The following is a 12210-nucleotide window of genomic DNA, read 5'->3' on the forward strand; positions in this document are numbered from 1 at the left end:
AGGACTGAGTTAGAGCACAAAAGCAGAGACACCATGTGATCTTGGGGCTTCACATGGCCTAAGAAGAGCAGTCTGTACCCCGGGGTACACCAGGGAGGGCTGCAGGGCTCCCAAAGGGAAGGCGAGCCAAAGGCCCCCACACCCCAGGATGCCACAGCTGTGGCCCCACCAATGTCCCAGTGGTGCGGCAGGAGTCTCCCCGCTAGGCCCATCACAGCTTCCACTGGCCACCTGCATCTCTGCAAGCAGTATGCCTGCCGGGAGCAGGGAGGGTGCAGGGAGAGACCCTGTCTGTGAGCTCCGTTCCTCCCAACTGCAGGAAGGCAGGGACCGCTGTTTGTTTCCGCAGCCAAGGGTGGGGGAGGGGCACCGGCACGGTGCGGCATGGAGCGGGGCGTGGTGCGCTGTGGGGGAAAGCCAGGAGGACGGTCGCTTTCGGAGACAAACTACGAAATGAGCTCAGAGTAAAGCAGAACCATGCATTGTCACCCAAGGGAGACGCACCCTCAGTCCACAAGACCAACCCTGAGTACTAATAACATGTCTAAAGACAGACTGTCTCTGTCACAGCAGGGTGGCCAGCTCTGAAAGCATAGGAAAAGGGAGTCACCGACAGACCAGCCTCTCCTGAGCAGTGTCCAAGGGAAATGGTGGCTCCATTTCAGCTGATCAAAAATAGAAATGGTAACTAAGTCAAAAAGAGAAAGACAACATATGATATCACTTATACATGGAATCTAAGATATGACACAAATAAACTTATTTATGAAACAGAAACAGGCCCACTGATACAGAGAACAGATCTGTGGTTGCTACCGGAGTGGGTAGCCTTTCCCTTATCCAGGGGATCTTCCCAACCCAAGGATTGAACCCAGGTTTCCCACATTGCAAACGGATTCTTTACCAACTGAGCCATCAGGGAAGCCCTCAAAAAAAGGGGGGGAGTAGGGTGGGGAATTTGGGATTAGCAGAAGCAAACTATCATATGTAGGATGGATAAACGATAAGGCACAATATAGCACAGGGAACTATATTCAATATCCTGTGATAAATCTTAATGGAAAAGAATATGAAAAGAATGCATGTATAACTGAATGACTTTGCTGTATAGCAAAAATTAACACAATATTGCAAATCAACTATACTTCAATAAATATTTTGGAAATAAAAAGTCATTACACACACACAAAAAAAAACAAAAGTAAAACAAAGAAATGCTTGACTTCAGAGGTTCTGGAGGAAGGTGGGGCCACATTGGGAATGGTGGCTGACTCAGACCACCATTGACCTCCCAATGTGCACAAGTCATCGCTGCGTGCCCACTATGACCCTTTCTGATAACCAGGCCTGCCACATGACTGGCCAACAGAAGGAAAGGCTCTGGTTCAGGCCCCATAAACCTCTGCCAGGCAGTTATAATTCTCACCAGTGACTAACCAGTGGATGTGTATGATTCTGCCTCCCTCTTCTGTGGCTTTGGAGGTGTGGGTCAGCTTCCCTGAGTCCTATGGGCTTGAAGACGCTGACCAGATACAGATTCTGAGCTCTGAGGGCGTTGGACTAGGGGCTATGGGAAGTCCACCAAAGGAAGAACTACCCCATAGATTCAGCCTCTCCCCCAGTGTCTGCAGGCACATTCTCTACCCAAAGTGGGTGCTTGGTGTAGGATGGATGAGAGACAGATGGACACACGGAAGAACATAAAAGTTACTGCAAGATTAACTAATCTCCTGGCCTCAAGAGCTGAGACTTGCTCACCATGTGGGACAGCTCCTTGGCTGTATCTTTGTTCTTTCCTCTCCCCAATGTGCCCAGCCCATTTGATCTGGAATCCAGCAGCAGGGTTGGGGCCAGTGAAGTTCACAGAGTCGGGAGAGGAGACTGTCCTCCTCACTGGAGGTCACCCCTGTCCAGCTCTAGAAAGGAGGAGTGGGTGGGATAGGAAACCCATTCCTCAGGACAGTGCCCTGCTTGAAACCATGCAATTCAGATTGGGACTTGAACCCACAGACTTTTAACTGAGATCACACACCTGGTCTCAGGACTTAGTAAAGCTCATGTTCTTGCTGTCTTATTACAGAAAGAATTCAGTGAGAGACAAAGTGATAGGTAAGAAATGGATTCATTTAGAGAGAAACACACTCCACAGACAGAGTGTAGACCATCTCAGAAGGCGAGAGGCCCTGAGACATGGGGTAGTTAGTTTCTAGGGACTGAGTACAAGCTTCCTCTGTCCATGGAATTTTCCAGGCAAGAATACTGGAATGAGGGCCATTCCCTTCTCCAGGGGATCTTCCTGACCCAGGGACTGAACCCAGGTGTCTGTGCATTGCAGGTAGATTCTTTACCATCTGAGTCACCAGGGAAGCCTCAAATAGGCTAATGGGTTGGGAGGATTATTCCAACTATTCTGGGGAAGGAGGGATTTCCAGGAATTGGGCCACCACCTACTTTTTGGCCTTTTATGGTTAGCCTCCGAACTGTCATAACTCTGGTGGGTGTGTTATTTAGATGCTAATGCGTTACAATGAGCAAATAATGAGGATCAAGGTCCACTGGAAGTCAACTCTTTTGCTTTCACGGACCTCGTTGGTTTTAACCAGTTTTGTCATGTCCTCTGGCTATGTCATTCTTTTAAAGTTGTGCCCTGCCCCCTTCCCTCCTTTTTCATCCTGAGAGCCACATTTCTTGGGCAGCCATCTTCTGGGACCGTCTGTGGCTAATAACACAAGAGATAGGAGTTTTTTAGAATTTGTTTGTTTTGGTATACAGCATGAAGAAGTCTCCACCAAGCTCTGGACATTGTCCAGGCAGTCAGCATGGACATATGGCAAATGGTTCTGAAACAGGAGGGAAGAGGGCAGGGCACAACCTTTGAAAAGATGAACATAGCTCAAGGACAAAACATAAACTGATTAGAATCAAATGGGTCTGAGATGGCAGACAAGTCAACTTCCACTAGACCTTGATCCTGAGTATATGCTCATTGTAACACATCAGCAAGCTAAAAGACACACCAAGAGGCACCGTGACAGTTCCAAAGCTGACCATCAAAGACCAAAAATTGGGGGTGGAAATTGGGCCCAATTCCTGGAAATCCTCACCCTGTCAACTGCAAATTGGCACTTACCAAGAGCACTGCCCATGACTGAACAACAAAGGCATTTGCCCCCTGCTTCTACGGAGATTGAACCCCATGCTGCTCTAGCTGTTGACCTTCAACAACCCCTGAGGGAGTTCAGGGTGGAGTGAGGCACTCTGTGCTCCAGGGAATCTGGTGGGATAGGTCTTCAGACAGTTGGATGTTTTAGGAACAGATTTTATGATCTCAATCCTTGCATCTCCTCATATCTAGAGAAGCACTAAATCCCTTCATGGTGACATCAGACCCTCATGACTAACAAAAAACCTTTTGTAAATTGAGTGCTTCATGGTATTGAACTCCCCCTTCACCAAAACCTTATATATTGACCTTTCCATACTGCTGCTTTGGAGTGGTCTCTCAGAGCCATCTGAGATGCTGCCTCCCGGGCTGCAGTCCTCATTTTGCCCCAAATAAAACTTAACTCACAACTCTCAAGCTGTACATCTTTTTTCAGTTGACAACCGCTTCCCCAAAACAGTTGGAATAAGCTTCTCACTCATTCGCCTATGAAATTACCTGGCCCATAAAAACTAACCACACCACCTGCTGAGGCCTCGTTTGCTCTCTGGAATGGCCCACATTCTTGTCTGTGGAGTGTGCTTCTAAGGCTGCACTTGCCCTCTGAGATGGCAAACTCTGTCAGCAAAGTGTTTCTCTCTAAATAAATCCACTTCTTACCTATCACTTTGTCTTTCACTGAATTCTTTCCCCAATGAGACATCAAGAACCTGAGGCTAGGTCCTAAAACCAGGTCTATGATCTCAGTTGGAAGACTGTGGGTTTGGGCTAGCTTTGAGTACAGGCCGCATGGATTCAAATCCCAAACTGAGGGAAATGGTTTCAGATTCTGCCCAAGGCAGTTCTCAGTCTGTACCTGACAACACCTTACCCAGAGCAGAACCAGGCACCCCAGGACCAGAGGATAGAGAATCAAACTTCTCAAACCGTGTTCACTTTCATGATTACCATGGTGTTCCCCACCCTTCCCACTGCCCCATTTTTTTTCTGGACTGTTCTAGGGGTGGAAGGAACTGGGAATTTGGAGTTCAGAGACCATGGTTCCAGACCAGTCAGGGCTTCTGGGTACATTTGTATGCCTTGTACCCCCAAATAACTGGCAGATCGACTTCTGCTGCCAGCTGTGTATCTATAGGACTGAGTTCATCCAAAGGTACTGATACCAAGCTGGACCCTTTGACCCCCATTTCTTGATTACAGGAAATACGCGTCATTCAGCCTCTACGACCTTCCATGAGTTCCAAGGAGCAGGTTCAAACTGTTGCTAATCAGGGAAGGGAAAGAATGTAGAGATAAGGAACAGTCAAAAGAGATAATAGTGCAGCCTTGGGGCAGGGTTCTGACTCCCCATCAAGGGATACACATATGAATATCTTTGAGTTGTTTGGAAGATACTGAAACCCCCACCAGTTCAGTTCAGTTCAGTCGCTCAGTTGTGTCTAACTGTTTGTGACCCCACGAATCACAGCACGCCAGGTCTCCCTGTCCATCACCAACTCCCGGAGTTCACTGAGACTCATGTCCATCGAGTCAGTGATGCCATCCAGCCATCTCATCCTCTGTCATCCCCTTTTCCTCCTGCCCCTAATCCCTCCCAGTATTAGTCTTTTCCAATGAGTCAACTCTTCGCAACTCTTCGCATGAGGTGGCCAAAGTACTGGAGTTTCAGCTTTAGCATCAGTCCTTCCAAAGAACACCCAGGGCTGATCTCCTTTAGAATGGACTGATTGGATCTCCTTGCAGTCCAAGGGACTCTCAAGAGTCTTCTCCAACACCACAGTTCAAAAGCATCAATTCTTCGATGCTTAGCTTTCTTCACAGTCCAACTCTCACATCCATACATGACTAGTGGAAAAACTATAGCCTTGACTAGACAGACCTTTGTTGGCAAAGTAATGGCTCTGCTTTTCAATATGCTATCTAGGTTGGTCATAACTTTTCTTCCAAGGAGTAAGCGTCTTTTAATTTTATGGCTGCAGTCACCATCTGCAGTGATTTTGGAGCCCCCCAAAATAAAGTCTGACACTGTTTCCACTGTTTCCCCATCTATTTGCCATGAAGTGATGGGACTGGATGCCATGATCTTTGTTTTCTGAATGTTGAGTTTTAAGCCAACTTTTTCACTCTCTTCTTTCACCTTCATCAAGAGGCTTTTTAGTTCCTCTTCACTTTCTGCCATAAGGGTGGTGTCATCTGCTTATCTGAGGTTATTGATTTTTCTCCCAGCAATTTCAGCCCAGCATTTCTCATGATGTACTCTGCATATAAGTTAAATAAGCAGGGTGACAATATACAGCCTTGATGTACTCCTTTTCCTATTTGGAACCAGTCTGTTGTCCCATGTCCAGTTCTAACTGCTGCTTCCTGACCTGCATATAGGTTTCTCAAGAGGCAGATCAGGTGGTCTGGTATTCCCATCTCCACCAGGTGGGAGAAATTAACAAAATGCTGCCCACAAGACCAGTTGTGGGTACTTTCCTCCAGCTTACCTCACCACCATCCAATCAGAAAAATGTCCTCAAGCTGAGCATGCCCTCTTTGAACCATTACTATTGATATAAAACCTCTCACTACACGCTCCAGGTTAGGACACAGGGTTCTGAAGGTATTAGCTGCTATACCTCCCTTTGCCTGGCAAAACAATAAAGCTATTCTTTTCTGCCTCAACCAAAACTCTGTCTCTGAGAATTAATTTGGGCTCAGGGCATAGAAGCGGATTCAGCTTCAGTGCCATATGGGCTGGTAGGGGTCAAGGCCCTCCCATTACTCAGCTGTGAGGGTTTAGGAAAGCCATGGCATCTTCTCCAGGTCTTAGCTTTCTCACCTGTAAATTGGGGGTAATGTTGATACCCTGACCAACTCCAAATTCACTTTCCTTGCTGCACAACAGGTCAATAAATCCTAGAGACAAAGTGTTAAGGCAAGGAGTGTGACTTTATTGGGAAAGCCAGCAGACCAAGAAGATGGCAGACTAATGTCTCAAAATAACCAAATGATCAGGGTCTGGATGCCAGATTCTTTCACAGAAGAGAGACGAAGGGAAGTTGGGAAATAAAAGGGCAGACTAGAGGAAGAGGTGGTGAGGAAGTAAGTTAGAAAGGGCTATCAATCTTGAAAACCACTTCCAGGAATGGCCAGTCCATGGAAGGAATGTGTTAATATCTTCTTTCCTGTTCAGTTCAGTTCAGTCACTCAGTTGTGTCTGACTCTTTGCAATCCTGTGGGCCGCAGAATGCCAGGATTCCCTGTCCATCACCAACTCCTGTAGCTTGCTCAAACTCATGTCCATCGAGTCAGTGATGCCATCCAACCATCTCATCCTCTGTCGTCCCCTTCTCCTCCTGCCTTCGATCTTTCCCAGTATCAGGGTCTTTTCCAATGAGTCAGTTCTTTGCATCAGGGGGCCAAAGTATTGGAGTTTCAGCTTCAGCATCAGTCCTTCCAATGAATATTCAGGGCTGATCTCCTTCAGAATGGACTGGTTGGATCTCCTTGCAGTCCAAGGAACTCTCAAGAGTCTTCTCCAACACTACAGTTCAAAAGCATCAATTCTTCAGTGCTCATCTTTCTTTATAGTCCAACTCTCACATGACTCCCAGAAAAAACATAGCTTTGACTATATGGACTTTTGTCGGCAGAGTAATGCCTCTGCTTTTTAATATGCTGCCTAGGTTGGTCATAGCTTTTCTTTCAAGGAGTAAGCATCTTTTAATTTCATGGCTGCAGTCACCTTCTGCAGTGATTTTGGAGCCCCCCAAAATAAAGTTTGACACTGTTTCCACTGTTTCCCCATCTATTTCCCATGAAGTGATGGAACCAGATGCCATGATCTTAGTTTTTTGAATGTTGAGTTTTAAGCCAGCTTTTTCACTCTCCTCTTTCACTTTCATCAAGAGGCTCTTTAGTTCCTGTTTGCTTTCTGCTATAAGGGTGGTGTCATCTGTGTATCTGAGGTAATTGATATTTCTCTTGGCAATCTTGATTCCAGCTTGTGCTCCATCCAGCCTGGAATTTCACATGATGTACTCTCTATAAAGAAATGCAGAAAAGCAAAATGGCTGTCTGGGGAGGCCTTACAAACAGCTGTGAAAAGAAGAGAAGCGAAAAGCAAAGGAGAAAAGGAAAGATATAAGCATCTGAATGCAGAGTTCCAAAGAATAGCAAGGAGAGATAAGAAAGTCTTCCTCAGTGATCAATGCAAAGAAATAGAGGAAAACAATAGAATGGGAAAGATTAGAGATCTCTTCAAGAAAATTAGAGATACCAAGGGAACGTTTCATGCAAAGATGGGCTCAATAAAGGACAGAAATGATATGGACCTAAGAGAAGCAGAAGATATTAAGAAGAGATGGTAACAATACACAGAAGAACTATACAAAAAAGATCTTCACGACCCAGATAATTACGATGGTGTGATCACTCTCCTAGAGCCAGACATCCTGGAATGTGAAGTCAAGTGGGCCTTAGAAAGCATCACTATGAACAAAGCTAGTGGAGGTGATAGAATTCCAGTTGAGCTATTCCAAATCCTGAAAGCTGATGCTGTGAAAGTGCTGCACTCAATATGCCAGCAAATTTGGAAAACTCAGCAGTGGCCACAGGACTGGAAAATGTCAGTTTTCATTCCAATCCCAAAGAAAGGCAATGCCAAAGAATGCTCAAACTACCTCACAGTTGCACTCATCTCACATGCTAGTAAAGTAATGCTCAAAATTCTCCAAGCCAGGCTTCAGCAACATGTGAACCATGAACTTCCAGATGTTCAAGCTGGTTTTAGAAAAGGCAGAGGAACCAGAGATCAAATTGCCAACATTTACTGGATCATTAAAAAAGCAAGAGAGTTCCAGAAAAACATCTATTTCTGCTTTATTGACTATGCAGACTATTTCTGCTTTATTTGACTGTGTGGATCACAATAAACTGTGGAAAATTCTGAAAGAGATGGGAATACCAGACCACCTGACCTGCCTCTTGAGAAATCTGTATGCAGGTCAGGAAGCAACAGTTAGAACTGGACATGGAACAATAGATGGGTTCCAAATAGGAAAAGGAGTATGACAAGGCTGTATACTGTCACCCTGTTTATTTAACTTATATGTAGAGTACATCATGAGAAACACTGGGCTGAAGGAAGCACAAGCTGGAATCAAGATTGCTGGAAGAAATATCAATAACCTCAGATATGCAGATGACACTACCCTTATGGCAGAAAGTGAAGAGGAACTAAAGAACCTCTTGATGAAAGTGAAAGAGGAGAGTGAAAAAGTTGGCTTAAAGCTCAACATTCAGAAAACAAAGATCATGGCATCCAGTCCCATCACTTCATGGCAAATAGATGGGGAAACCGTGGAAACAGTGTCAGACTTTATTTTTTGGGGCTCCAAAATCACTGCAGATGGTGATTGGAGCCATGAAATTAAAAGACGCTTACTCCTTGGAAGGAAAGTTATAACCAACATAGACAGCATATTAAAAAGCAGAGACATTACTTTGTCAACAAAGGTCTGTCTAGTCAAGGCTATGGTTTTTCCAGTAGTCATGTATGGATGTGAGAGTTGGACTATAAAGAAAGCTGAGCACCGAAGAATTGATGCTTTTGAACTGTAGTGTTGGAGAAGACTCTTGAGAGTCCCTTGGACTGCAAGGAGATCCAACCAGTCCCTTCTGAAGGAGATCAGCCCTGGGTGTTCATTGGAAGGATTGATGCTAAAGCTGAAACTCCAATATTTTGGTCACCTGATGCAAAGAGCTGACTCATTTGAAAAGACCCTGATGTTGGGAAAGATTGAAGGCAGGAGGAGAAGGGGACAACAGAGGATGAGATGGTTAGATGGCATCACGGACTCAATGGACATGAATTTGAGTGGACTCCAGGAGTTGATGATGGACAGGGAGGCCTAGCGTGCTGTGGTTTATGGGGTTGCAAAGAACGGACACGATTGAGCGACTGAACTGAACTGACTGAACTGAACTCTGTATATAAGTTAAATACAGCCTTGACAAATTCCTTTCCCAATTTGAAACTGGTCTGTTGTTCCACGTCCAGTTCTAACTGTTGCCTCTTGACCTGCATACAGATTTCTCAGGAGGCAGGTTGGGTGGTCTGGTATTCCCATCTCTTGAAGATTTTTCCAGTTTGTTGTGATCCACACAGTCAGAGGCTTTGGAATAGTCAATAAAGCAGAAATAGATGTTTTTCAGGAACTCTCTCGCTTTTTGATGATCAAAAGATGTTGACAATTTGATCTCTGGTTCCTCTACCTTGTCTACATCCAGCTTGAACATCTGGAAGTTCACAGTTCAGATACTGTTGAAGCCTGGCTTGGAAAATTTTGAGCTATATTTTGCTAGCGTGTGAGATGAGGGCAATTGTGCACTAGTTGGAACATTCTTTGGCATTGCCTTTCTTTGGGATTGGAATGAAAACTGACCTTTTCTAGTCCTGTGGCCACTGCTGAGTTTTCCAAATTTGCTGGCATATTGGTTGCAGCGCTTTCACAGCATCATTTTTTACAATTTGAAATAGCTCAAGTGGAATTCCATCACCTCAACTAGCTTTGTTCGTAGTGGTGCTTCCTAAGACTCACTTGACTTCACATTCCAGGAAGTCTGGCTCTAGGTGAGTGATCACATCATCGTGATTATCTAAGTCATGAAGATCTTTTTTGTATAGTTCTTCTGTGTATTGTTACCACCTCTTCTTAATATCTTCTGCTTCTGTTAGGTCCATACCATTTCAGTCCTTTATTGTGCCCTTCTTTGCATGAAAACTTCCCTTGGTATCTCTAATTTTCTTGAAGAGATCTCTAGCCTTTCCCATTCTATTGTTTTCCTCTATTTCTTTGCATTGATCACTGAGGAAGGCTTTCTCATCTCTCCTTGTTATTCTTTGGAACTCTGCATTCAAATGGGTATATCTTTCCTTTTCTCCTTTGCCTTTCTCTTCTCTTCTTTTCACAGCTATTTGTAAGCCCTCCTCAGACAACAATTTTGCCTTTTTGCATTTCTTCGGGATGGCCTTGATCACTGCCTCCTGTACAATATCATGAACCTCTGTCCATAGTTCTTCAGGCACTCTATCAGACCTAATCCCTTGAATCTATTTGTCGTTTCCACTGTATAGTCGTAAGGGATTTGATTTAGATCATACCTGAATGGTCTAGTGGTTTTCCCTACTTTATTCAATTTAATGATCTGAGCTACAGTCAGCTCCTGATCTTGTTTTGGCTGACTGTATAGAGCTTCTCCATCTTTGGCTGTAGATACAATCAATCTGACTTCAGTATTGACTATGGTGATGTCCATATGTAGAGTCTTCTCTTGTGTTGTTGGAAGGGGATTCTCTTCTTCAGGATCCTGACTTGCTGAGAGATCAAGGAACAACTTTCTCAGCTTCCTTTTCCTTGATCCCAAGTTTACAAACTCCTTTCCTGCAGCACTGATGGACAGGGTCATATTATCTCCCTGGGAGCTGAAGAAAGGTGAGTGACTGTTAACTTTTGTTAACAGTCATGCAGGTTCTCTGAGGCAGGCCATTACGTATAAATATATTTTCAAAAGCAAGAAACAGTTCCAAGACAGAGTCAGAATTGGCTCTTCCCTGCAACAATACTTGTTCTGCCCACTTGGCAGGCATAGGTCAGTGACACGTGGGACCTCAGTGTTTTGTGAATCATGAGGATGCTGGCCCACTTGGGCAGGCCCTCCTCCAGCGCTCTCCTATGACCCCACCCTGGCCTCCTAGTGTGCTTGGACCCTGGTCCAGCTCCCCTCCGGAGACCTGGCAGGGCTCTGGGAACCTGCCCCTGTTGTATCTGCTCACATCCCTATCCTTTTATTTCTCCTTCAAGACATCTTCTCAGTTTACTGTTAATTTTCTTAATTGATTCATATTTTCTTAATTATTATAAAAGTAATCAAATGTCCTGGTTAAAAAAAAAATGCAAACAGCTCACTGAGATAGAAGATGAAAAGGAGAGGTTTTCCTTTTCCAAGCTTCTCAAGCCCCTCCTGTATCAGTAGCTTCAGTTCAGTTCAGTTCAGTCACTCAGTCGTGTCTGACTCTTTGCGACCCCATGAATTGCAGCACGCCAGGCCTCCCTGTCCATCACCAATGCCCGGAGTTCACTCAGACTCACGTCCATAGAGTCAGTGATGCCATCCAGCCATCTCATCCTCTGTCGTCCCCTTCTTCTCCTGCCCCCAATCCCTCCCAACATCAGGGCCTTTTCCAATAACTCAAATCTTCGCATGAGGTGGCCAAAGTACTGGAGTTTCAGCTTTAGCATCATTCCTTCCAAAGAAATCCCAGGGCTCATCTCCTTCAGAATGGACTGGTTGGATCTCCTTGCAGTCCAAGGGACTCTCAAGAGTCTTCTCCAACACCACAGTTCAAAAGCATCAATTCTTTGGCGCTCAGCCTTCTTCACAGTCCAACTCTCACAGCCATACATGACCACTGGAAAAACCATAGCCTTGACTAGACAGACCTTTGTTGGCAAAGTAATATCTCTGCTTTTCAATATGCTATCTAGGTTGGTCATAACTTTTCTTCCAAGGAGTAAGTGTCTTTTAATTTCATGGCTGCAATCACCATCTGCAGTGATTTTGGAGCCCCAAAAAATAAAGTCTGACACTGTTTCCCCATCTATTTGCCATGAAGTGATGGGACTGGATGCCATGATCTTCGTTTTCTGAATGTTGAGCGTTAAGCCAACTTTTCACTCTCCACTTTCACCTTCATCAAGAGGCTTTTTAATTCCTCTTCACTTTCTGCCATAAGGGTGGTGTCATCTGCATACCTGAGGTTATTGATATTTCTCCCGGCAGTCTTGATTCCAGCTTGTGCTTCTTCCAGCCCATTGTTTCTCATGACGTACTCTGCATATAAGTTAAATAAGCAGGGTGACAATATACAGCTTTGACGTACTCCTTTTCCTATGTGGAACCAGTCTGTTGTTCCATGTACAGTTCTTTTTTTTTTTTTTTTTGTGCTAACACGTGAAATACATTTACTAATTAAGACAACCAACACTTTTATTTGCATT

The sequence above is a fragment of the Bos indicus x Bos taurus genome, chromosome 18 (assembly GCF_003369695.1).
Source record: "Bos indicus x Bos taurus breed Angus x Brahman F1 hybrid chromosome 18, Bos_hybrid_MaternalHap_v2.0, whole genome shotgun sequence".
Taxonomy (NCBI): Eukaryota; Metazoa; Chordata; class Mammalia; order Artiodactyla; family Bovidae; genus Bos; species Bos indicus x Bos taurus.